At 38.0% G+C, this 25,146-nt stretch overlaps 1 long non-coding RNA gene and 1 other non-coding gene across 2 annotated transcripts; one reads left to right on the top strand and one right to left on the bottom strand.

Annotated features, from left to right (window-relative positions):
- Positions 1-12,218: 12,218 nt before the first annotated feature.
- Positions 12,219-12,327, bottom strand: LOC141635175 (small nucleolar RNA R71). The gene has a single exon (XR_012539879.1). It is a non-coding gene; the product is annotated as a small nucleolar RNA R71 (small nucleolar RNA).
- A 7,059-nt stretch (positions 12,328-19,386) lies between these two features.
- LOC141626373 (uncharacterized) lies at positions 19,387-21,917 on the top strand. The gene is made up of 3 exons (XR_012535958.1): positions 19,387-19,573; positions 21,136-21,178; positions 21,290-21,917. It is a non-coding gene; the product is annotated as an uncharacterized LOC141626373 (long non-coding RNA).
- Positions 21,918-25,146: the final 3,229 nt, after the last annotated feature.

The raw sequence follows: 25,146 nt of genomic DNA, 5'->3' as shown, positions 1-25,146 counted from the left end.
AAGTACCACCATGAACACCCGCGTTGACTTGAGATGGGAAAAGAAACCGCTACTTCTGTCATCGATCGTACACCCCGTCTCATTTACATATCCTCGTGTTCAAGGTAGGGCATAAATAAAACAAGTTTCTAACTTCGCTCTTCGCTTTCGACCCCCTTATTGTTTCGGCCAAATCGACATACCCTAGGACCCGTTGTATGTTAGTTTAACCTCTGATTGTTAACCTATGACGCATTTAGATGACATTAAATTAATTTAATAACTTAATTAGACACATTAGGGTGCATCGACATAGCTTTAAAAATCGACTAACAATTATGTAAATAATTGAACGCATCTTTCTTATCACTTGATTTCTCGCTAGCATAGGAGTGCGTGATTAGCACCTTCCTATTAACACTCGACGAGTAAGCGTTAATCTTATGATATCGTGACCTAATTGGACCCTTTAGGCCGTGTAGAATACACCTTTGCGCGACAATCAATCAACTTTGTTTCTAACTCGTTTTCTAACTTGTTTCCTATCCCTTTTCGCAAACATTCGATCTAACCAATGAACTTAACTTAGGAACTAGGTTGACCTTATCTTGGCCATTGGTTTAGGGCCGTTGGTTTGGGCCGTGGTTGGGTCGTGTCTCCCGTCTTTCTCGTTTCGTTTTTCTTTTCTTTTTACCATTTGTTCTTTGTTGTTTTGTAGCTTGTAATTTATAGTTTGTTTATCGAGTTGTAATCTTTCAAGTTTGTTTTCTTTTATCGAGTCAAATAATTTCTAAAAACCTTAGTCTTGTTTGGTTAGACGGTTGTTCCCCAATGCTTGTAGGAGCGTAGTAAACCGCATGTTGTTTAAAGCAACATGGCCCGGTTTATGCTAATGCATGCTTTTGTGCGTAGCCCTATGTCTAATTCGATGAGATTAAGCGCGAGCACGCATTACGAGGAGTGACCCAAGGCCGTGGGTCATGTGAGCCGTGGGCCACCCCTCATGTGCACGGTTTTCTAGGCCAAACGGCCGTGTGTGTTGTCGTGTATTGTTTTGTATGTAGCATTTGTATTTAGATCGAGTTGTAATTTATTTCTCGTTGTGTCGGCATGAAATGCCTGGGTTGTAATAGGGTAGATCCCAACGGCTCCCCATTCCCCATCAAGCCTTGTTTGTTTCGTTTGAATGTTGTTAGATCAATCAACCCACATGCTAAATTATAACTTTGACAAAGATAGTTTAGTTGCATCTAAAACGACATAGAAATTGTTGTCACATGATAGGGTTAAAACAACGTTTGCACATCATACATCGTAGTAGCTATGACCTTGTTTGAAATCCGACACTTGACTTAGTAGAGGCCGTTATTGACGGGCGGGGTTGGGTGTCCTTATGGGCTTCCCAACACGTACCCTCACCCCTTACTCAAGATCTATGGTTTGTGGATCCGTCTAAATACCATTGGATTACGAGAGTCATTCAAATCGAGTGATATAGGGTACAAGTCTTTATCTTTAATCACTCGTAGTCGATTGGCTTTATGCTTTTCGATGAAAGGTGTAAAGTTGACTTGAACGGTTCCAAGTTCCCAAAAAACTTGGTGGCGACTCTAATATGTCTTAATTCGATTCGAAAGAACCTCGAGTCGATTATGCCGGGTGTGGATCCCGTGGACGCAGTTCCCGAGGGCCTTGTCCACAATACCTCGTAGGACAATTGTGACAACGTAATGGAGTCCTAAATGTTTAAAAAACATTCGGTGCCAGGTCATGGATTGGACGTCTATTGTGTTCTTAGAGTCGATTCTTTTGACTATCGACTGTCTCTTGGGATTAAGGCACTTTTTGGGTGACTTTGGGGTCTTTCTCATGGTCGACCGTAACAGGAGGCTAAGCAGAGTTTTACTGGGTCATTTCATACTGTGCTTATATCTGCAGGATTCAAGTTGAAGAAAATATCCAACCTTTATCAGGTTTAGTCATTTCTCAGGGCCACTCGAGGAGTTGTAACTGAAATGCATGCCCATGATCGAATGATGATTCGTTTATCAGTTAAGTTACTCTCTAGTCGGGAAAACCACTCTTGATATTGATCACTTGTAAAATACGACCTTTGTGAATACGGATTTTGCAAATTGTTTTACATTGAGTGGGAGAAATTTTAGGATATGAGAATCGGTTATCGCACATACACTTATGAGGACAAGTGGGAGTTTGTTGGAGCTTGTGTCCTCCACAATTAGTGTGATAACATATATAAATCTCTTATAGGTTCACAGGGTACACTTAGTATTTTATCAGTTGATTAACGTTTACTTACTAACGGTTGGCTTGCTAGAAGTTTGACGTTATTATCATACTGATGGCAATGATCAACTGGTCCCTAAAAGTCACACCTAAAGGATGTGTTTGAGAGATGTGGTTGTATCGAAATATAATCACATTGATACCTTATATGACTAAAAGGTCAGTCCATGTATTTGACTAAAACGTAAGTCAATGTGATGATGAGACGATTATTTAATATAATTAAATAATATTACCTGAGACGAATTAATTGTTAATTCGTAAATTGAATATAAACTGTTATATTTAATTAATGTATATAATGTTAGCTTAAACGAATTAAGATGTTAATTCGTAATTAAACGTAACCAGTTATATTTAATTAGCAAATTATAAATATGCGATATTTATAGTTAAAGTATATATTATACGACATTGTCACAACAAATGATTGACAGACCGACATTAATAAATCGACTACAAACTGTTGTGTGTAGACTTATTAAATACGTGTTGACATAATTGACAATTGATAATATATATACATTTTATACAATATGTTAACTACCTAAAAATAGGAAGATTTCTCTCCTTATTTTTATTTGGGTTGTTGACCGAAAAAGAGGAAAAAAAAAATTTCCCTTATTCTCCTCCCATTAACACGGTTTAAAGGGGAAGAAGGGGATCATTTTTCTAACCTAATTTTTGACCTAATTCTGACATCACAAAACCCTAAAAATTCATAAGAAATTGGGGATCTATTCTAGCAAAGAAAAGAGGCATTTCTCAAAGCATTTTGGGTGCAACAATTAGGAGAATATCGATTTCGATATTTGTTCTTAGGCCAAATTGCTAGGACCAAAGGTTGATTCTAATCTCTACTCTTTTTGTTTATGCAATTTCGTTTATGACTAGCAATTTCATGATTATAATTTCGTTATAATCCAAATTTCTTGATGAAGTATACCGATATTTCCCACACTGGGACATAGGGGAGCCATGCTAATTGGAGAGATTAGGTTTAAGTGATTTGGCTTGGTTAGAATTAGGTTTGTAATGTTAATCACTGCATTTAATAGTAATTAGCTGCTTGAGTCGACGCATTTAGCTAGTTGATTTGGCTTGGTTAGAATTAGGTTTGTAATGTTAATCACTGCATTTAATAGTAATTACCTAGATCGGAAGATTGGAAGGGGTAAGACCTACAGTGAACATTAGGACATTCTAATGCGGGCGGAAGCTAAGTTAGTGATGTTTTAGGGCGAATAGCAGACCGGAAGGACCTATTCACTACCCTACAGACCGAGTTTTTACTGACCTTTGACCTTATATTTGATCTCTAGAAAACCATGGTGAACCGACTGTCCTAGCTGTTTCTCTCTTTCTGGTAATTTCTTTATTAGTCATCGCTTATTCATTTTTGTCCCTTCTCTCTTAATCTCTGTAGTTTCGAATCAACAATCAAACCACCAAGAAACGGTTACTTGGACAGACTTAGTTTAGCACACAACATTCCCATCTCCATGTGGATTCGATACTCGACTGCCTCTACTACATTCTATAGAGACCGGTTGGTTTTATTTTTGATAGGATTGCGATAGCCGTGTTAAATTTTGGCGCCGTTGACGAGGAGACGGTGTTATTTTGGTTGCTTTATTTTAAGTTTGTCTCTAGTCTCAAGGAATTTATGCCTTGAGACATTTCTCATATTTTTCTCTAGTGCTATAAGTTATTTTGCAGGTTATACGTCCTAGAACAGAGCCCTAAAAGATCTGCCGTTCTTACGATTTCATTTGCTAAAATGCCTAACATCGCTAGTCACTCAGAACCTAATGTAGATTCTTTATCCAAGGGTTTCCTTCTTCCTACTATGGATGCTGGTACCTTTGGAATTCATCCATCTTACATTCAGTTGGTGGAACAGAATCTTTTCAAGGGAGTAGTTGGTGAGGATCCGGGGAAGCACGTGGAATTATTCACTAATTAATGCTCCGCCATTCCCTTGGTTGTTGGGGTGACACAAGATAGGGTCAAGGAAATCCTTTTTCCGTTTTCTTTGACTGATGACGCCCGAGATTGGCTGAGAGATCTGGATAGGTAAGCTGTTAAGGTGACTGACTGGAAATCTCTGGCATTAGCCTTTTACAAAAAGTACTTCCCTCCACAGTGCACCAATGCATTAAGAGTCCAAATCACTAATTTCACACAATTGGCCACTGAAGATTTGAATGAAGCTTGGACTAGATTCAAGAAGCTAGTTCGTTCTGTACCTCATCATGGTTTCCCACAATGGTTCCTTTGCAACCAATTTTACAATGGGTTGTATGCCGATCAAAGAGCTGTATTGGATGGTTCGGCTAAAGGAAGGTTTCAAAAGAATATTGATGACAACATGGGATGGCGTCTTATTGAGGATATGGCCATTCATGAAGCTGAGTATGGGAATTCCAGAGGAGGATGAAAAGTGAGAAAAAGCGATGGTGAATCCCTTGTGGCTGAGGTAGCAGTCCTTAATACTGGGTGTGAAGAGACAGAGAGCCCGACAACTTTGGGTGAACAAGAGCAGGTCCATTCTATGATTGAGCAAGAGGTGATTTGTGGTAGATGTTGCGCGGAAGGACATGATCTGATTACGTGTATGGCAGAAGTAGAGCGAGCCCATGCTTATCAACAATTTAAGCAAACAATCCCGTTCTCCCAATTTTATGAAGATGTAGCCATATCGAGTACTTCTAGTCCTACCAACTCAATGCCGCAACAAGATTCTTCCTCTACAAATGTAAAGATCATGGAGTTGAAGTCTTTGGTACTAACTTTGGCACAACAATTCCAGAAGAATGCGCAAGAAAATGAGAACTCTATAAAGGAGTTGAAAGATCAATTCATACATTTTGCATCGGAGCAAATGATTCAAGCAAATCAACTACCTTCTTGGGACCCGATTAATGCAATCAATCTCCGAAGTGGTCTTACTTATAATGGACTAATAATGCCGGGAAATGATGATATACCTATTGAAGAAGATCCGGAAACTGTCTTGGAAGAACAAATTGACTTTAACGATGCTGAACAGAGTCAAAATGCTCCATCGAGTGAATTGGATGCTCGATCGAGAGCCATGGATGATCGATCGAGTGATTTTCCCCCTGAAAGTGCTCGATCGAGGACCCCTGAAATTGGTGACCTCGATCGAGTAAACGCAATACCGAGGACACTATTTTGAAGTCTAAACACACTGATGGATCATCTTCCCCTGCTGCGGAGATGCCAAGTTTAGACAAAGGTAAAGATAAAGTCGCAGACCCACTTACTGTTACCATAATTTCTTATCTAGGACGTCTGAAAGATGCAAAGGTTGAGCGACAGTTCGGTAAGTTCGTGGATGTGGTCAAGAATCTTCAGGTGACCGTTCCTTTTACCAAGCTAATTACCCAGGTACCTTCTTATGCAAAATTTATAAATGATATTTTGACGCGTAAGAGAGAGCTTAGTGAGTTTGAGACTGTTGTCTTTATGGAAGAGTCTAGCAATTTAATTCTTAATAAAGCTCCACCCAAAATGAAAGACCCAGGTAGTTTCTCTATTACCTTCATAATAGGAAATAAAGTGATAGAAAAGGCTCTTTGTGATCTGGGAGCCAGTGTCAGTGTCATGCCTTATTCTGTCTGCAAGAAACTTAATATGGGTCACCTTAAAATGACCAATATCACCCTCTCGATGGCTGATAGATCGGTTCGACGACCGTTAGGTATCCTAGAAGACGTGCCTGTCAAAGTAGGCAAGTTCTTTATTCCAATAGATTTTATTGTCTTAGACATAGCCGAGGATACCCGGACCCTGATTATATTGGGAAGAACATTCTTGTGTACAGTTGGGGCCATCATAGATGTCAAACAAGAGCATTTGACTTTTGCAGCGGGGGATAACGCTATCACTTTCAGTTTTCCTGGTACACTTGCTAGACCAATGATATTGGATACTTGCTATTCAGTTGATATCGTTGATGAGTCTGTTTATGAGTTCTGGTCGGATTCCCTGATAAAGGATCCACTGTAAGCTTTGATGTGGTTAGATGAGTGTGCAGATAACCCGGAAAAAAATGACGCTGTGTTGGATCTTCTTGAAGCCGCGATAGATGAGCGTGAACTCACCGACGCTGAAGGAGAGAGGGTAGAGCAATCGGTAAACACTCTTTGCGATATGGAGGTAAAGGTACCTGAGCATAAGCCTCTTCCTTCCCATCTCAAATACGCATTTTTAGATGATATCGAGTAGTATCCAGTCATTGTTAGTGATAAGCTTGATGATAAGCAGCTGACCGCTTTGTTAGCTGTTCTTAAGAAAAACAGGAAAGCGATGGGTTATTCATTGGATGATATTCAGGGCATCAGTCTTGATAGTTGTATGCACAGGATTAAGCTGGAAGAAGACCATAAGCCTTGCAGACAAGGTTAGCGGAGGCTGAATCAGAAGATGTAAGATGTTGTGATGGCTGAGGTAATGAAGCTACTTGATGCAGGTATTATCTATTCTGTTGGTCATTCTAAATGGGTGAGTCCAGTTCAGGTGGTTCCTAAGAAAGGAGGTACTACCGTGGTTAAAAATGATAAAAATGAGTTAATACCTACTCGAGTTGACACTGGTTGACGGATGTGCATTGACTATAGACAGCTGAATGCTGCCACAAAGAAAGATCACTTCCCCATTCCTTTTATCGATAAGATGGTAGAAAGGTTAGCCTCTCATAAGTTTTTCTGTTATTTATATGGATACTCAGGGTTCTTTCAAATCCCTATTCATCCGGATGATCAGGAAAAGAACACTTTTCGTTGCCCCCAAGGTGTTTTTGCTTATCAGAGAATGCCTTTTCGTTTGCGTAATGCCCCTGTCACCTTTCAAAGGTGCATGATGGGGATATTTTCTGAGTATATAGAGTCTATTATGGAGGTCTTTATGGACGATTTCAGCGTCTATGGGAGTGATTTTGATAACTGCTTGTCTAACCTTGATAAAGTGTTGCAGCGCTGCGTTAAGGTTAACCTTGTGCTTAACTGGGAGAAGTGCCACTTTATGGTCAACGAGGGAGTTGTCTTAAGGCACTTAGTTTCTGATAGGGGCATCGAGGTGGATAAATCAAAAGTGCAAGTGATTAAGCAATTACCTCCTCCTATCAATGTTAAAGGAGTGAGGAGTTTCCTTGGACATGCTGGCTTTTATCGCCGGTTCATCAAGGACTTTTCTAAAATTGATAAACCACTTAGAAAGTTGTTACTTAAGGATGCCCCCTTTGTTTTTACTAATGAGTGTCTTTCTGCTTTTAACAGGTTAAAGCAGGCCTTGATTTCAGCACCGATTATCCAGCCTCCCGACTGGGAGCTGGCATTTGAGATTATTTGTGATGCTAGTGATTATGCACTAGGAGCGGCGTTAGGTTAGCGGAAAGACAAAGCTTTGAGCGCGATTTACTATACGAGCCGAACTCTGGATGAGGCTCAAGTGAACTATACTACTACCGAGAAGGAGTTATTAGCTGTGGTTTATGCGCTGAAATTTTGTTCTTATTTGGTAGGTTCGCAAGTTACTGTTTTTACGGACCATACAGCACTGAGACACCTTCTTGCCAAGAAGGAAGCTAAGACACGCTTGTTAAGGTGGATACTCCTCCTTCAGGAATTTGATCTGCAAATCAAAGATAAGACTGGCGCTGAGAATGTAGTAGCTGATCATCTGTCTCGGTTACCGCAGCAGGTGGGAGAGGATCTTCTACCTATTGATGATTCTTTTCCTGATGATTCTTTATTTGCGGTTGCTACTAACACAGGTGTTGATCCGTGGTATCTATATTATGCTAACTATATTGTAGGTGGTCAGCTGCCACCTAACTTGTCTTATCAGCAGAAGAAGCGATTCTTTCATGACGTGAAGCACTATTTCTAGGATGATCCTTATCTATTTAAGGAGTGTGCTGACGATCTTTACAGACAGTGTATTCCATAGTGGGAGAATAAAGCAATCGTAGAAGGCTGTCATTCTTATTCTTATGGCAGTCACCATGGTCCGTCGTGAACCGTGGCTAAGGTGCTTCAGTCAGGTTTCTTCTGGCCTACTTTGTTTGCAAATGCTAAATTGTTTGTTTCAGCTTCTGATGCTTGCCAGCGCTTGGGAAATATCTTTAAGAGACATGAGATGCCTCAAAACAGCATTCTACAGGTTGAGGTTTTCGATGTCTGGGGCATTGATTTCCAAGGACCCTTTCCGTCTAGTAAAGGTAACAGGTATATTTTAGTAGCTGTCGACTCTGTGTCTAAATGGGTGGAAGATATTGCTTCACCAAACTGTGATGCCAAGACCGTGATTAAATTGTTCAAAAAGATTATTTTCCCCCGATTTGGCGTCCCTAGGGTCGTCATTAGTGATGGGGGTATGCATTTTAAAGAAAAGAAACTTACAGCTATACTGTCTAAAGTCGGTGTTCAACATCGTAGAGGTCTGGGGTACCATCCCCAAACTAGTGGGCAGGTTGAGGTCTCTAATAGGGAACTAAAGGAGATTTTGGCTAAAGTTGTTTCTAAATCACGGAAGGATTGGAGTATAAAATTAGATGACATATTATGGGCATATCGGACTGCCTTTAAAACACCGATTGGTGCATCACCATATCGGTTGGTTTATGGGAAGTCTTGTCATTTACCTGTTGAACTAGAATGTAAGGCTTGGTGGGTTATTCGTGAATTGAATTATGATTCAAAATTGTTTGGTGAGAACCGTTTGTTGCAGCTAGATGAACTAGAAGAGTTTAGGCTAATTGCCTATCACAGTGCGCGCATCTATAAGGAGAAAACGAAGAGGTGGCACGACAAAAGAATCATACCGCGAGAATTCCATATTGGGTAGAAGGTGCTGCTGTTTAATGCCCGATTGCGCTTGTTTCCTGGTAAGCTGAAGTCCAGGTAGAGTGGCCCCAATACAGTGACTGCTGTCACCAAATTTGGGTCCATTGAGTTAGAGAATCCCGATGGAAGAAGATTTAAAGTGAATGGCCATAATGTGAAGCATTACTATGGAGCAGATGATTATGTTGGCAATATCGAAGTGTTCTACTTCGACCATCTTGACGAGCAAGAAAACTGAAGCCAAAATGTCGTGCGGGACCTCTTAAACCTCCGCTATCCGGGAGGCAACCCAGCTTGTAATTTGTTGTACTTTGCTTTAAACTTTTAGTTAGTTTCGTGTGCTTTAGTTGCTAGTTTACAGACGAAAATTTGTAACGTTTGGACTTGTTTTGTTAGTTCTGTAGGTTGTTTGTTTCATGCTTGCAGGTACCTCACATGGATCTGTCGATCTAGTACTTCTTGCTCTCGATCAAGCACTTTCGCCCGCCATTTCACTCGATCGAGTAATACCATCTCTTGATCGAGCACCCATAAAAGAGGACCTCTCGATCGAGTACTCTAGTACCTCGATCGAACACTTCCGAGGCTCCATTCCACTCGATCGAATGTCAGATGTCTCGATCGAGTACTGTTGCTTTGACCCGAGTCCTGCGATGTTGTTATAGGAGTTTTTACGACCTCCCTTATTGCTGGCTGGTTTGGGGAGGTCGTTACTTCGCGTCATCTTGTAAGTTTTCCGAGTATACACTCTTCTCATCTATTCAGTTTGCATTCCCTTTCCCTATTTTTGGGTACAATGAGGGCATTGTACGGTTTGGTTTGGCGAGGGTATGCATCCATATCTATGTCTACATATTGTTTTTATTACTTTTCAGTTTGCACGTTTATTTTCGCATGCGTTATTTATTTCAATTTCGATTTCAAAAATCTCAAAAAAATTAGTCTGCATATTGTTTTTATTGCATTTCAGTTTGCATGTTTATTTTCGCATGCGTTGTTTATTTCAATTTCGATTTCAAAAATCTCAAAAAAATTAAAAAATTTCACAAATATATAAATTTCACGTTTATTTTTGCATATAGGTTGAGTCGGAACGGTGAGACTTTTATGCTACGTTGAGTCTTTCTACCTTTGCCTTGCAATCTTTAACATCTTTATTGCCATAGTCGACTGCATAATATACGAGTTTTTGTTTAAACTAAGCTGAACGAATAGACCTGACTCTAATTGATACGTGCATATTCTATACACTTAATTTGCAGTTTTGGCACGTATTTTCATGCATAATTGTTGGCTTAAGGCCATTATTTTTCCCAAAACGGTTTACTTTGCATTTTCTATGATTTATTGTAGGAATGAATGGAAGTGAGCTAATTCAAGCCTAAACCGTCCTCCGGAGGCAATTTCAGGGAAGCTTTGAAGAAGGGAGTTCGGATTCATCCACCTTGGGACGCGTGCATTGGGGGTGAAGAGCTGATTTGAAGACAGAAAGAAGCCCTCGCACAGCTCAGTCCAGTCGATCGACCATGCTGACTAGTCGATCGACCATTGAAGTACAACAGACACTACTGTTCTGAGGAGACCAGTCGATCGACCATGCTGACCGGTCGATCGACCAGTCTGCGTGCTGATATTGATTATTCGTTTAAGACATTTAAAAGCCCAACTTGTAATTAACTTTTGGCATCTTTAATCAGTAGAACGCAGAAATTATTAGGTTATGCTTTTCATTATTGAAGAACTCAGTTTTTAGATCTAGTTTTGGAGACGGAAAACCTCGAATTCGATTACGTTGTTCATCTTTTCAATTAGTAAGTTTTATGCAAATTTCCTCTTCTTTTAATTCTTGTTATTTCAATTCTTGTTTTACCAATTTAATTCCAGCAATTCATCTCTTGTCTTTTGTCTTTTATTTAAATTCAATCATGTCAATCTTGTTCTTTGTTATCAATTTAGCAATTGTTTTAGTTTTAGTCATGCGTAGCTAATTGTTTTGATTGGGAACGAGGTGAGCCATGGCATAAATTAGGATTGTTTGTTAGCATGAATTCTTCCGTATCAATCTTGTTATCTTTTGATAAGCCTTTTTACTAGATTGAAAGATTAGTAATTAGAATTATCATTAGACTGGAATTTCCTTTGAGCGAAAGCTTTGAGAAATTTCGGCGAATTAGAAGACCGCAAGGTTAATTTGAGCATAGATCGAAAGGCTTACTTATACCCTCTGAGACCGTATTATAGGATTTCTGCTACCTTATTGCCCTGACCATTGCCATGGTGAACCGAATTTCCCGATATTCCTTTTATCTTGAAATTCTTATTTAAGCAATTAGTCATTAGAATCAACCAATTTCAAAACCCCCCCTTTTAATTGTTACTTCTATAGACTGAAAAATAGCAAATAAAATCAACCTTGTCTCTCTGTGGTTCGACCCTTACTATCACTAGCTATAGTTTTAGTTTGGAATTATAAATTTAATTTTGATACAAAACGACGGTATCAAATTTTGGCGCCGTTGCCGGGGAGACGGCGTAATTCTGTTTGCTTTATTTTTAGTTTATTTTTCTTGTCTCAAGGAACTTTGGTTCCTTGAGGCCGTTGCTTACCTTTACTTCTAGTTTTGCTTTTGCACAGTTAGAAGACAGGTTTTTGAGAGGAAGGCTTGAGTACTCTCAGTTTTGCGAATATGGCTACAATATATGATAATCTTCAGCCAAAGGAACACCATCTTCCAAAGGGGCACCAGTTACCTACCCCTACTACGGGTAACTTCGAATTTCGTTCCTCTTATATCGATTTAGTGGAGCGAAATCAGTTTGCTGGTCTACCAGATGAGGACCCCTTGAAGCATATGGAAATTTTCACGGACTCTCATTGTTCCATACCTATACCATTTGGGGTGACTCGGGATGAAGTAAAGGGGTTGATGTTCTTATACTCCTTGAAGGATTCGGCGCGAGATTGGTACCGCTACCTTGATAGGGTAGCAGCTGGAGTCACGGATTGGACATCTCTAGCATTAGCCTTCTACCAGAAGTACTTCCCACTTTCAAAGACTGATGCCTTGAGAAACAAAATCACAAGTTTCCAGCAAGGAGTTGATGAGGATTTTTGTGAAGCATGGGGACGTTTCAAAAGTTTGGTCCGAGCTGTCCCTCATCATGGCTTCCAACAGTGGTATCTTTGCAACTTATTCTACAATGCTTTATATGATGATTACAAGGTCATCCTGGGACGCAGCTGTGAATGGTAGGTTTCAAAACAATACCGGTCAGAATAGAGGTTGGAACACTATTGAGGAAATGGCGGTCCATAGAGCTGAGTTTGGGAGTTCACGTGGGAATTCACGGAAGCAAAGTGATGAAATGAGTACCGTCGTGACACTCATTACTTCTATTACTGCCCGCCTTGAGAGGCTCGAGGCCTCTGAAGCTTCCAAGGAAAGAGTTGAAATTCCTATCCATAACTCAGATGAGACCGCGAAGTTGAGAGAAATGGTCCAAACTCTTTTGATTCAAGTGGTCAATATGGAAGCAGCCGGGATTGAGTCCTCAAAGAATTTTGTGAAGCAGTTGGAGAATATAGAGGCTAAGCAAGTCGAAAATTCTTCAAACAAATGTGAAGGGCCAATTAAAACGATTAACGCCATTAATCTCAGAAGTGGCCTCTCTTATGAAGGTCCCGACAAGCCAAGAGGAGACTCGGAAAATGATGAAGAGGCTAGTCTAATTTTTGGTGCAAAAATGAGCTCAAGCAAGATTTGCCGTCGATCGACCAACATTGTCGATCGATCGATCGAGTAAGTCAGATAAAATAGTTTCGATCGAAACTATTCACACCAAACAGAAGTCGATCGACTAACATTGTCGATCGATCGATCGATCCCTGACGAAATCAATTCTGAACAGGAACTGTTCACGCCCAGCCAAGTTGGTCGATCGACCACTCATATCAGTCGATCGACTGAGATCCCGGTAAAGGATGAAAATCCGTCAACTAGTTTGCATGATTCTTCACTCATTGATGATTTGACGGGGGTTTTAAACCTACGGAAGCCGAAGGTTACTGATCCTACGGCCGGTGTTGCGATCCGTATCCGGAGCGTTTGAAGACTACTAAGTCGGAGCGTAAGTTTGGTAAGTTTCTGGAGATGGTCCAGAATCTCGAGGTAACGGTTCCGTTCACTGATTTAATTACCCAGGTACCCTCTTACGCTAGATTTATGAAAGATATTTTAAATCGTAAGAGAAATTTTCGTGTTGATGGTAATGTTGCTTTTGTGGAAGAATGTAATGCTCTTTCGCAAATTAATGTATCACCTAAATTAAAGGACCCGGGTAGTTTTTCAATTCCTTGCACTATAGGTAACCACGAAATTGGAAAGGCCCTTTGTGACTTAGGGGCCAGTGTCAGTGTCATGCCGTATTCTGTTTGCGAAAGGTTAAATATTGGTAGACTTAAGGTGACCGATATTACCATTCATATGGCAAATAGATCGACTCAGAGACCTATAGGAGTTCTAGAGGATGTACCCGTTCGAGTGGGTAAGTTTTTTATCCCTGTCGATTTCGTTGTTTTGGACATTGCTGAGGACAGTCAGATACCTATTATTTTAGGTAGACCGTTTTTACATACAGCTGGGGCTGTAATAGATATCAAACGCGGAACCATAACCTTATAGGTAGGGGATGACACCATTGAGTTCAGTCTTGCTCACAAGGCGACTGAACCTACTGATGAGGATACGTGTTATTCCATTGATATTGTTGATATGGCTGTTACTTGTAATTGGAGGGAATCCTTAGCCAAGGATCCCTTAGCTGATCTAACCCGTTTAGATGAGTGTGCAGGTAATACAGTGGAGAATGCTAAGGAGCCAGATGCTTTGGTAGCCTCAATGGAGAGCTACGAGCTCAATGAGGAAGAAGATGAGATGCTTTTAAGCTTGGCCAACGAGAACTTGGTCAACACTAGCTACACCATTGAAGCTGATTCTGTCTATGCTGTAGAGGTAAAGGTGCCAGAGCGTAAGCCACTTCCTTCTAATCTTAAGTATGTCGTTCTAGATGATACGGAGCAGTACCCAGCTATTGTTAGTGCTAAGCTTAATGATGACCAGATGTCTGCTTTGATGTATGTGCTTAAGAAAAAACAGGAAAGCTCTAGGTTACTCTTTGGATGACAGTAAGGGCATCAGCTCTGATGTTTGTATGCACAAGATAGAGCTGGAGGAAGGTCACAAGCCTTACAGACAGGGTCAATGCAAGTTGAACCCGAAGATGCAGGAAGTTGTTATGGCTGAGGTGATGAAACTACTCGATGCAGGTATTATTTATACAGTTGGCAACTCCAAGTGGGTTAGCCCAGTTCAGGTAGTCCCGAAGAAAGGAGGGACTACCGTGGTTAAAAATAAGAAAAATGAATTAATACCAACTCGAGTAGTGACAGGGTGGCGGATGTGCATTGATTATAGACAGTTAAATGCCGCCACCAAGAAAGACCACTTCCCAAATTTTTCTGTTTTCTAGACGGATATTCAGGGTTCTTTCAGATCCCTATTCATCCGGACGATCAGAGTAAGACCACTTTTACCTGTCCACAGGGTGTTTTTGCATATCGTAGAATGCCTTTCGGATTGTGTAACGCCCCTGCTACCTTTCAGAGGTGCATGATGGGGATTTTTTCTGATTATATAGAGAATATTATGGAGGTATTCATGGATGATTTCTCAGTTTATGGTAATGACTTTGATCGTTGTTTAGCTAATCTTGATAAATTCAAGCAGCGTTGTATAGATGTTAATCTTGTTTTAAACTGGGAAAAGTGTCAGTTTATGGTCAATGAGGGAGTTGTGTTCGGGCATCTGATTTCTGATAAAGGTATACATGTTGATAAGGCAATGGTGCAGGTGATTGAGCAATTACCTCCTCCCGTGAATGTTAAAGGAGTGTGGAGTTTCCTTGGTCATGCTGGTTTTTACCGGTTTTTCATTAAGGATTTTTCAAAAATTGCTAAACCACTTACACATTTGCTCCTTAAGGATGCTGTCTTTGAATTTACTGATGAGTGCCTTACCGCTTTTAACAGGTTAAAGGAGGCCCTAGTTTCTGCGCCAATCATACAGCCGCCTGATTGGGACCTCCCATTTGGGATCATGTGTGATGCCAGCGATTATGCGGTCGGTGCAGTTTTGGGACAGCGGAATAATAAAGCTTTGAATGCCATATATTATGCGAGCCGAACTCTGGACGAGGCTCAAATTAATTATTTTACCACTGAGAAGGAGTTTCTAGCTGTAGTTTTTGCCTTAGACAAATTTCGGTCTTATTTGTTAGGTTCTAAGGTTATTGTTTATACTGACCATGCAGCGTTGAAAACTCTCTTTGTTAAGAAAGATGCGAAGCCGAGGCTCTTGAGGTGGATACTCCTTTTGCAGGAGTTTGATTTGGAGATCAAAGATAAGAAAGGAGCAGAGAATGTGGTAGCTGACCACCTATCTCGTCTGCAGCGGACAGAAAGGGAGGATTCGTTGCCTATTAATGATTCTTTTCCGGATGAGAGTCTGTTAGCTATTACTACTTCAGGGTCTTATCCACCTCCGTGGTTTGCTGATTTTGCTAATTTTTCTTTGATGACGGGTAAGATACCACCCGAGCTTTCATGGCGTGAAGAAGCGGTTTGCTTATGATGCTAGACAATATTTTTGGGATGATCCTTATGTTTTCAAGGAATGCGCAGACGGTCTCATCCGGAGATGCGTGCCTCAATGGGAGGTGAAGGATATCCTAGAGGCTTGCCACTGTTCTCGCTTATGGTGGTCATCACGGTCCGTCCAGATCGTGGCTAAGGTACTCTAATCTGGTTTCTATTGGCCAACTTTGCATGCAGATTGTCGCAATTTTGTTGCTGAGTGCGATGCTTGTCAAAGATCGGGAATATTTCAAGAGACATGAGATGCCACGGGTAGGCATTCTTGAGGTTGAGATTTTCGATGTCTGGGGCATTGATTATCAAGGACCTTTTCCGAGCAGTCAAGGTAATAAATATATCCTCGTAGCTGTAGATTATGTATCCAAATGGGTGGAAGCTATTGCTACCCCCCATTGCGATGCAAAAGCCGTGATTAAACTGTTTAAAAAGATTATTTTCCCTCGTTTTGGTGTCCCTTGGGTTGTCATTAGCGATGGGGGAATGCATTTTATAGAAAAACAACTTAGTGCTTTATTGACTAAATTCGGTGTCCAACATCGTAGAGGTTTGGGGTATCATCCCCAAACTAGTGGTCAGGTTGAGGTTTCTAACAGAGAATTGAAAGAAGTCTTAGCTAAAGTTGTTTCTAAATCACGGAAAGATTGGAGTCTTAAATTAGATGATGTCTTATGGGCTTATAGAACTGCGTTTAAGACACCAATCGGGATGTCACCATACCGATTGATTTATGGTAAGACATGTCATCTGCCTGTTGAGTTAGAGCGTAAGTCTTGGTGGGCTATAAGTGATTTGAATTTGGATCCTAAACTCTCTCGTGAGAAACGCACACACAATTTGAATGAGCTAGAGGAATTTAGGTGCTTGGCCTATGACAATGCTAGCATCTACAAGGAGAAAACGGAACCGGCACGATAAGAGAATCATCAAGCGCGAGTTCCATATTGGCGATAAGGTACTCCTTTTTAACGCTCGTATCCGTTTATTTCCTGGTAAGCTGAAATCCAGGTGGACTGGCCCTTACACGGTCACAGTAGTCATAAAGTTCGGATCAGTTGAATTGGAGACCTCTGCTAGAGAAAGGTTCAAGGTTAATGGCCAATATGTGAAGCATTATCACGGATCAGATGCATATGTTGGGAAAGTCGAGGTATTGTACTTCGACCCGTTATCGGATGATGCAAAGTGAGGTATAAAGGTCGTGCGGGACCTCTTAAACCAGCGCTAACCGGGAGGCAACCCGGGTTGTAACTTTTTGTAATTAGGAAGTTTATTTTGTTATTTCTTTTAATTTGCATTTTGAGCTTTATTTATTTGTTTATTTCCTTTTAATTAGCATTTCTTGGTTCGGAGAGTGTGTGCCTTTGATAATTTTTGCAGGAATATATTTTATGCAAAGTGCGTAAAATTAGAGGAAAAGGGCAAAGCAATTTAAGTTGGCAAACAATTTTGATTTAATTTGAGCTAATTTGCGGTGTTTTTAGTCGATCGATCGGGTCAAGGTGGCCGATCGATCAAAAGGAACAGTCAGCGCATCTTGTGAACGGATCTTGGTCGATCGATCGGGCAATATGGTCGATCGATCGAGGAGAAAAGTCGAAGCGGTTTAAAGGAGAGATGGTCGATCGATCAGTGTCAATTGGTCGATCGACCATAGCGGGTTCGAGAATGCAAAGCGATAAGGGGGTCTTCTATTCTTTTTCATTCATTCACCCTTACACTCCCTCTAAATCAGAAAATCAAGAACAAACCCTAACTCCATCCCCCTTTTAACGATTTTAACCTGCAATCCCATCTTAGACTTGATTTTTCTTGCTTTCATCTTCAAGTTTCTTCAAGCTATGTCTCTAATCCTTCTTCCATGCTCTATTTTCGACTTTTACTGCGGTTTCATGCGAAATTTTCGAGCATATGGCCATTAAGACGGAAAAATCGATTTGGGGAAATCGATTTTATGGATTGATTTCTTGTCATTTTAATACTTTAATTGCTTATTCTACCCTTTCCCCCTTGATTTTCGAAGCAAATTAGCAACTAGGATGTGTTTAAAGACGTTTTCCCCAAATTTCGAACCCTAATTTGGATTTTCAAATTCTGATTTTGTTCGGGTTTTCGTAATTCGACAATGTTAGGGGATTTTTGTTGCTAATGGGGATTCTTTTGCATGCAACAACAATGTCAAAAGGCAAGGAACACATGTTTGAAGGGCAGTCGAGTCAAGGAGTTGCCAAGCGGCCACGAGTACCGCCACTGATGATTGAGGCAACCACGTATAGTCTACCTGACTATCCGCAGGTTATCTTTGCTAATTCTACTCAGCGTGCAAAGTTTTCTCTTTTTGTTTCGAGAATGAAAGTTACAGCTGTTGGAGCTGGTGTCCTCCACAAATTAGTGTGATAACATTTGTAAATCTCTTACAGGTTCACAAGGGTATACTTCGTATATTTAATCAGTTGATTAACGTTTACCTAATAACGGTTGGCTTGCTAGAAAGTTTGATGTTATTATCATACAGATGGCGGTGATCAACTGGTCCCTAAAGGTCACACCTATAGGACGTATTTGAGGAATGTGGTTATAGAAATATAATTACATTGATGCCCAAAATGACTAAAAAGTTAGTCAATGTGTTGATGAGATAATGATTTCACTACTACAAAATGGACCTATTGTAACATATTGCACGCAACACTTACTTTTAATGTTGCAAATTATAATAAAGATTTTATCTAAGCAACACTTATCGTAAAAATGTTGCATTTATCCATATAATGCAACATTTTTGTAAAATGTTACATTTTATCACTACATTTAGCAACATTATTTTCTAATTGTTGCATTCAGTGGATGTTCTAGCGTCATCAATGTAGGGGTGTTTTACTTCCGGTCTATACCAAAAAAATGTACTGGACCAGACTGAAATCGGAACTAAAATTATGGTTCGATTTCCGGTCCAAGCTTTTTAAGGATTCCGGTTCGGACTCGACTTTTCCCGATTGGACTAGAAAGACCGAAATTTATATATATATTTTTTTACTTAGGTACATTAGTTTATAAAATTCATTATAAATCTTGTTCAAATATGCGTTATTTATCGTTATTATACGATAATAATATATATTTTTCATTTTTATAGGTACAACATTAATAAATCATTTATAAAGTTAACATAAATAGGTAAGTATGGAAAACATTCAGTCCAACGGGCCCCGTGTGGCCTTGGACTGGAATTTTCCGATCCGGAATTTTGATTTCAATCCGGACTCCGACCTTTAATTTTTTGTGATTCCGGTTTTGGTCCATTCCGGTTCCGGCCTTGTCCGAACCGGTTAAAAGTGTCATAATTTAAAAATTTTAAAAATGAAAAAAGTTACAAAATGTCTAAAAATTAGGCGGGATAAGCGAAAATTAGAAAAAAAAAAAGCCAAAAAAAAAAACAAACGGAAAAAGCAAATTCACACTTTTATCGGTTTAGATTTAGATTTAGATTAGAGATAACAATTGCCATTTGACATTTTGACCTAAATCATCTAATCGTCTTCAATACCACTGCAGTTCGATGTACCAAACAAAATACTACTGCAGTTCAATCGTCTTTTACAAGCGCCTTCAATTATATTAATCGTCTTCATCAGTTGTTTTTCGCTATTCAATTCAATCGTCTGCATCGATCAACTTCACCGCAATATTCCCAATTGTCTATCAGGTACGGCGATTAAGTTTCGGTAATTTCAATTTGATTTTTCGACTGCTTTTTTTTTTGTGTTGCAACTAAATTCTATTTGCTATTGAATTGTTTGATATTGCGTTGATTTTTAATATTGGTGATATAATCTTTACTCGATTGAGATGAATTGATTACTAGAACATAATTATATTATTAATCAAAGGTTACCTTGTATCTAATGCGTAGTTATATTGGATTCTACATGATTCATCAACGATAGTGTTAAAAATACAAAAAGACGTCTGAACTGTTTCATGTATTAGCCTCTTTAATTTTGTTATACAAGCCACCCGTTTTTTCTATCTCCTTTGTCACAAGTATTGGGGAATGGATTGGTAGTGGTAATATACAGTTGCCATATTGGACTATGTATCATAATATTTATTGACTCATTGCTCTTTGGTTATGGATTATAATGGAATAAATGAAGATGTCTCACTAAAGTGGCTGCGCTTCTTCTTTTGTGAAGTAGTGGTGTTTCGATGCAGTTCTCGACGCAATTTTCATCTTCCATCATTCCGAAACAACCTCTTTGTATTGATAATACAAGGGTAATGTTGCATACATACCGCTCAGTAAACTTATTTCATTTCTGTTGTAATCTTCCTGCAATTCGTGAAATTTAGTGTGTGGTGTGGTGTGCACTTCCATAGCTTACTGATGAAGCTATTCAGTTTCTTTATAGTCCGTTATTTCCCAAATTATGTATGCTATTTACTATTTAGCATTTGATTCATTGGTTGCTTCGAGTACTTTATCAAGCCATGTATTAGTTTGTAACTCTTAAGTTAGTGTAGGTCGGCGAATTCTTTGCTAACTGTATTACTTGTAGAACAGGTTATTAGCTGGTGTGAAGTGAAATGTATGAGAATGGTGGTAACTAATGTCAGCTGGGAAATTGAGAGAGTTAAAAAAAGAGAAGACGTGGTTCTTGATTGTTTTAATCTAAGCAAAGTATAGGATGTAGGACATAAAAGTTAGGACAGACAGATCGATAATGAATGGTTTACAAAGAATATTAACGATTTAATCTCAGGAATAACATAAGAGAAAGACAGGTTAATTAATGACAACACAACAAGCAAGCTAAGATTTGCTTTGTAGAGCTAATTAATGAATGAATGCTTTCAAGTTTCATCTTTGCTTGTTTGATTGTTTGACGTACATGTAGTATATATATTCACCTAGAACCCGCTTTTTTTTTAAAACATTGCTGACCAATTATATTTGCACATTATTTTAATCCACATTATAGAAAACATGTCAACGAGAGGGTTGAGAAATTGATATTATATTATGTAAGCAAAAAGACTTGGTAACTGATGTGGCCTATGGGAAGTGGGAAGGGAGAATGCGTTTTTGCAAAGAAATATTATTTCTTGTGTTGGCCCTCTTCGTCTTTGGTGGTTGTAGCTGTAATTGATGGACATGGAGAGTAAACAATAATTTATACATGATGAAAGATTTGTTTCAAGTTCATTTTTTACTTTGAATGCTGTCTATTGTCACCAATTCACATATCTTTTCATTATTAATAACAGTGGCTTTGATTGGAGGATACATATGAAGTTACGTCATTTTGAGGTAGTTTCTGGATCTCATTGATGAATATAGAGAATTGCTCAATTTACGGCATAAAATACATTCAGTTTGTGTGATATTGATTTATTGTGAATGTATTGCATCATTTCGAAGTTTTTATTGCTGGTGAGCTTGGGATACTTAAGCTTGCTAATAAGACAAGACTTCAAGAGTTTGGGATACTTAAGCTTGCTAATTCAATGACAATTCTAGTTGACAGTAACAATAACAACAAGAGGAAAGCGAAAGAGAAAAGTGCTGCTAATAATAAAGACATGGAATACACTCTAGAAATCATGACTGGAGGTATTTTGTGCAAGATTCTTGGTAAGTTACCTCCAGAAATCGCTAAACATTATTTATGTTAGAGGTATGTCTTTCTCATTCCATAGTGTATTATCTGTCTCAATCCCCCTTTGTTGTTGAACTTTGAGTTCGTTTGTTTCTGGGCTATTTTACGATTTGGTACTGGTAAGATCTGGCCAAGTTGATTTGCAACTGGTTTGATTTGGTGAGATCAGGCCTTAACTCTTAGGATTAAGTTGGGAATAAGTGGGCGTGTCTTATAAGTTTGCAGCTTTTGTAAAGTTTCTGGCTGCGAGAACAAATATTCATTTGCCACCAATTTAACTGCATATTTGCTTTGCAGTAGGACTCTAATCTTTCCTCAATTTTTTTTTTGAATAAAACTTCCACTTGCCAGCCATGCTTTCTAGTATGAAAGCTTTGTTTTTACCATGCTATTAATCAAGTTTTCTCGATTTAATACTATTACATAATACTGGGTACATGATATATATGCACGTAATTGAATATGCATTGCATAGATTTATTCTACACTATGATACTTGTATGCACAAATCAATTCATATTCACTGTGGGTTGAGTGAATTTGGTATTCAAGGCTATTATGTATTCAAAGATTGTCAGTGTGTATAGTAAAGTGACGGGGAATACGGAGTAATATTTTGGGACTTCCTTCTGAGGTTGAGAGGTTTAGCTTTGTTAGGTTTTTGACTGGAGAGTCAACAACCGTTTTCTTCTTCCAACATATTATTGATGGATGGCAGTCTAATTGTTTGGTATGGTATTCAATTTTGTTAAAGAACAATAGTGATTCTACAATCACGTCTTGTTCCTGCCTCTTAAGCTTATATCTTGTTGATTCTATTATATGCGCTGGTTACCAAATGTGTTTTTCATTGTTATTTTATGCTCATTTACTTCATGTGAAGGTACATTGTTAAAAAAATTATTTTCAGACAGATATGCACAAAATATTATTTGATGTGTATGGTCATCGTGTCTTATTCAGTAATAATTTATAATTAACCTTGTCTTTTGTCACATGTCTTGTTTTGAGTTATATAGGGATGCAACATTAGATGCAAATTGGGACTCGCTGAAGGCTTATACAATGGTCTTGTTTTGAGTTATATAGGGATGCAACGTTAGATGCAAATTCGGACTCGCTGAAGGCTTATACTCGCACGGTGTTTAGTTCAAATGCCCAAATATTTTCTGAATTGTTAGGAAATTGAGCATTTAGCTTTTTCTCTATGACATTTTTTGTATTACGGAACATGGATATTGATTTTGGATATTGTAATGAACATATGGGTTTTTGTGGATCAATAATTAATGATTATTTTGATCAATCTTGTATGTGCAAAAAAATGGTTAGAACGGTGTAAAAGGTGGTACAAATATAGTGTAGATTCAATCTGAATTAAAAAGTTGCATTAGATCTAGAATAATGTTGCCTTTGATAAAATTGGAAATGTTGCAATAAAACCAAAATAGTGTTGCTTGTATGTTTCATTTGGACAAAAAAAAGTGTTGCTAAGTGTAGAAATAAGTGTTGCCAAATTTTGGAGGGAAGGATGAAAATGTTGCATTTATAAATTTAAAGTGTTGCAATAGCTTGACAAAATAAGTGTTGCATAAAGGAAATAAATGCAACATTTTACAAAAATGTTGCATTTGAGTAAAAAATGTTGCAGAAAATGTTGCAATGATCTATTGCAACGAGACTTTAAGCAGCACACTTAAAAATGTTGCTTAAACCATAATGCAACATTTTATAGGTAATATGCAACATTTTTGACGTATTGCAATAGATTCATTTTCTAGTAGTGAAAATGAAAATTAAATAATATTAAGTTGAGACGAATTAACTTTCCATTCGTAAATTAAATATAATAAGTTATATTTAATTAAATATATATAAGGTTAGTTTGAAAGAATTAATCTGTTAATTCGTAATTAAATATAATCAGTTGTATTTAATATCAACAAGTTGAATGTGTCATAGTGGTAATAGTGAGGGTACACAAGCCAAGAGGCCATGGGTTCGATCCTCACTAGATGACAATTTAACACACTTTATATATTTTTGGAAAGACCAAAAATAAGGAAATTTAATTCCTTATTTTCGGTTGATTGGCGAAATTAGGGAGGTTTCCCTTTTCCTAATTGATTTCGGATTTCGGTCTATATAAAAAGAAAGGTGGAGAATTATTTCTAACCTAATTCTTTTTCTGACCTAGCCTCCTCTTTCTCATCACAAAAACACAAAGACAATAAAATTTTACAGAAAATTTTAGATGGATTTCTAGCATAATCAAAGGTTATATCTTAGATCGTCTTGGGTGCAACTAATAGGTGAATATCAATTTTGATATTGTTCTTAGGCCAATTTTGCAAGGACCCGAGGTTAATTCTAAATCTTTTTACTTATGCTTATGTATTTTATTTTATGACCATAGATCATCTTTATTATATCGTTATAATCCTTCATGTTAAAGGGAAGTATACAGATTATTTCCTACAAGTGGTATCAGAGCCTAAGGCTACGATTTTAATTTTGATGATTTTCATAAAATTTGTATGTAAACGATAAGATTTTCGAGAAGAAAAATTAGGGTTCGATTTTTTTGGATCGAAATTTTTTATGCCGTTTTGGTTGTGCCGTTTTTTTTCTGTTTGATGATAGTTTTTCCATTCTATTTTTCATATTATAGTTTATAATCAGTTAAAATTATCATATGAAGAATTGGTAGTTTTTGATTTAATGCAGATTAAGTTAAAATCAAATGGAATCGTCATGTTTATAATTAAAAGATTGTTTTTGCTATATAGTTTTTGGCATATAAATTAATCATGTTTATTATTTCATATGCTAATCATGTTCTAATAGCAAAGGTAAACAATTGATCATCAAATCTTGTTTTAGGGCATTATTGCCGCAAAAAGAAAAGAAAAAAAAGTAGGCTGTTTTTTTTAGGGTTTACGAAAAAAAAAAAAATTGTTAATCTTATTTATGGTAAACCGTGAAAAAAAAAATTAGGAAAGTTTTTTTGCCTTTTGCCGGAAAAAAAAAAAGAAAATTCTTTTTTGGAAAGTTTTTTTTTCCCTTGTTTTTCCTATTTACCTAATTAGAATAGGAAAGGAGTTGTTTTTTTTTTGTTTTTTTTCAGCCGTGTCAAATAAAAAAAAAAGGGCTTTTCGTTTTTTTTGGCCGAGTAAAATTTAGGAATTGGATTTTATTTTTCTTTATTTTGGCCAATTAGTTATTGTGAATCGGTTCACAATTTTATGATACCGAGTTATTTTAAAGCGGTTTAAAATTTTGACGGATAGAATTCATATTACAAATTTAATTTGGATTGAAATGAAATTAATGTGATTAAATTGCGGAATTGTCACTTAATTTAATTTAAATAGGTGGTTTGGATAAATTAATCAACATAATTAATGAATTGTGTAATGAATGTTTAATTTATTTTAGTTGATGCTTTTAATTTTGTTGAATGAATGAATTTTATTTACGTATTTATTTTTGCAATCGGTTGTATTTTTGTAATACTTAGTGTGGCCTTAGTCAATTATGTTTTCGTAATGAAGGAAACATAATTTTTAAGTAATTATGAGATTTCGAATCTCCTTTATTTTAGTTTTGGGTTTTGAAA

This window comes from Silene latifolia, chromosome Y (genome assembly GCF_048544455.1).
Source record: "Silene latifolia isolate original U9 population chromosome Y, ASM4854445v1, whole genome shotgun sequence".
NCBI classification, from domain to species: Eukaryota; Viridiplantae; Streptophyta; class Magnoliopsida; order Caryophyllales; family Caryophyllaceae; genus Silene; species Silene latifolia.
This window is presented reverse-complemented; position numbering and strand designations above follow the sequence as displayed.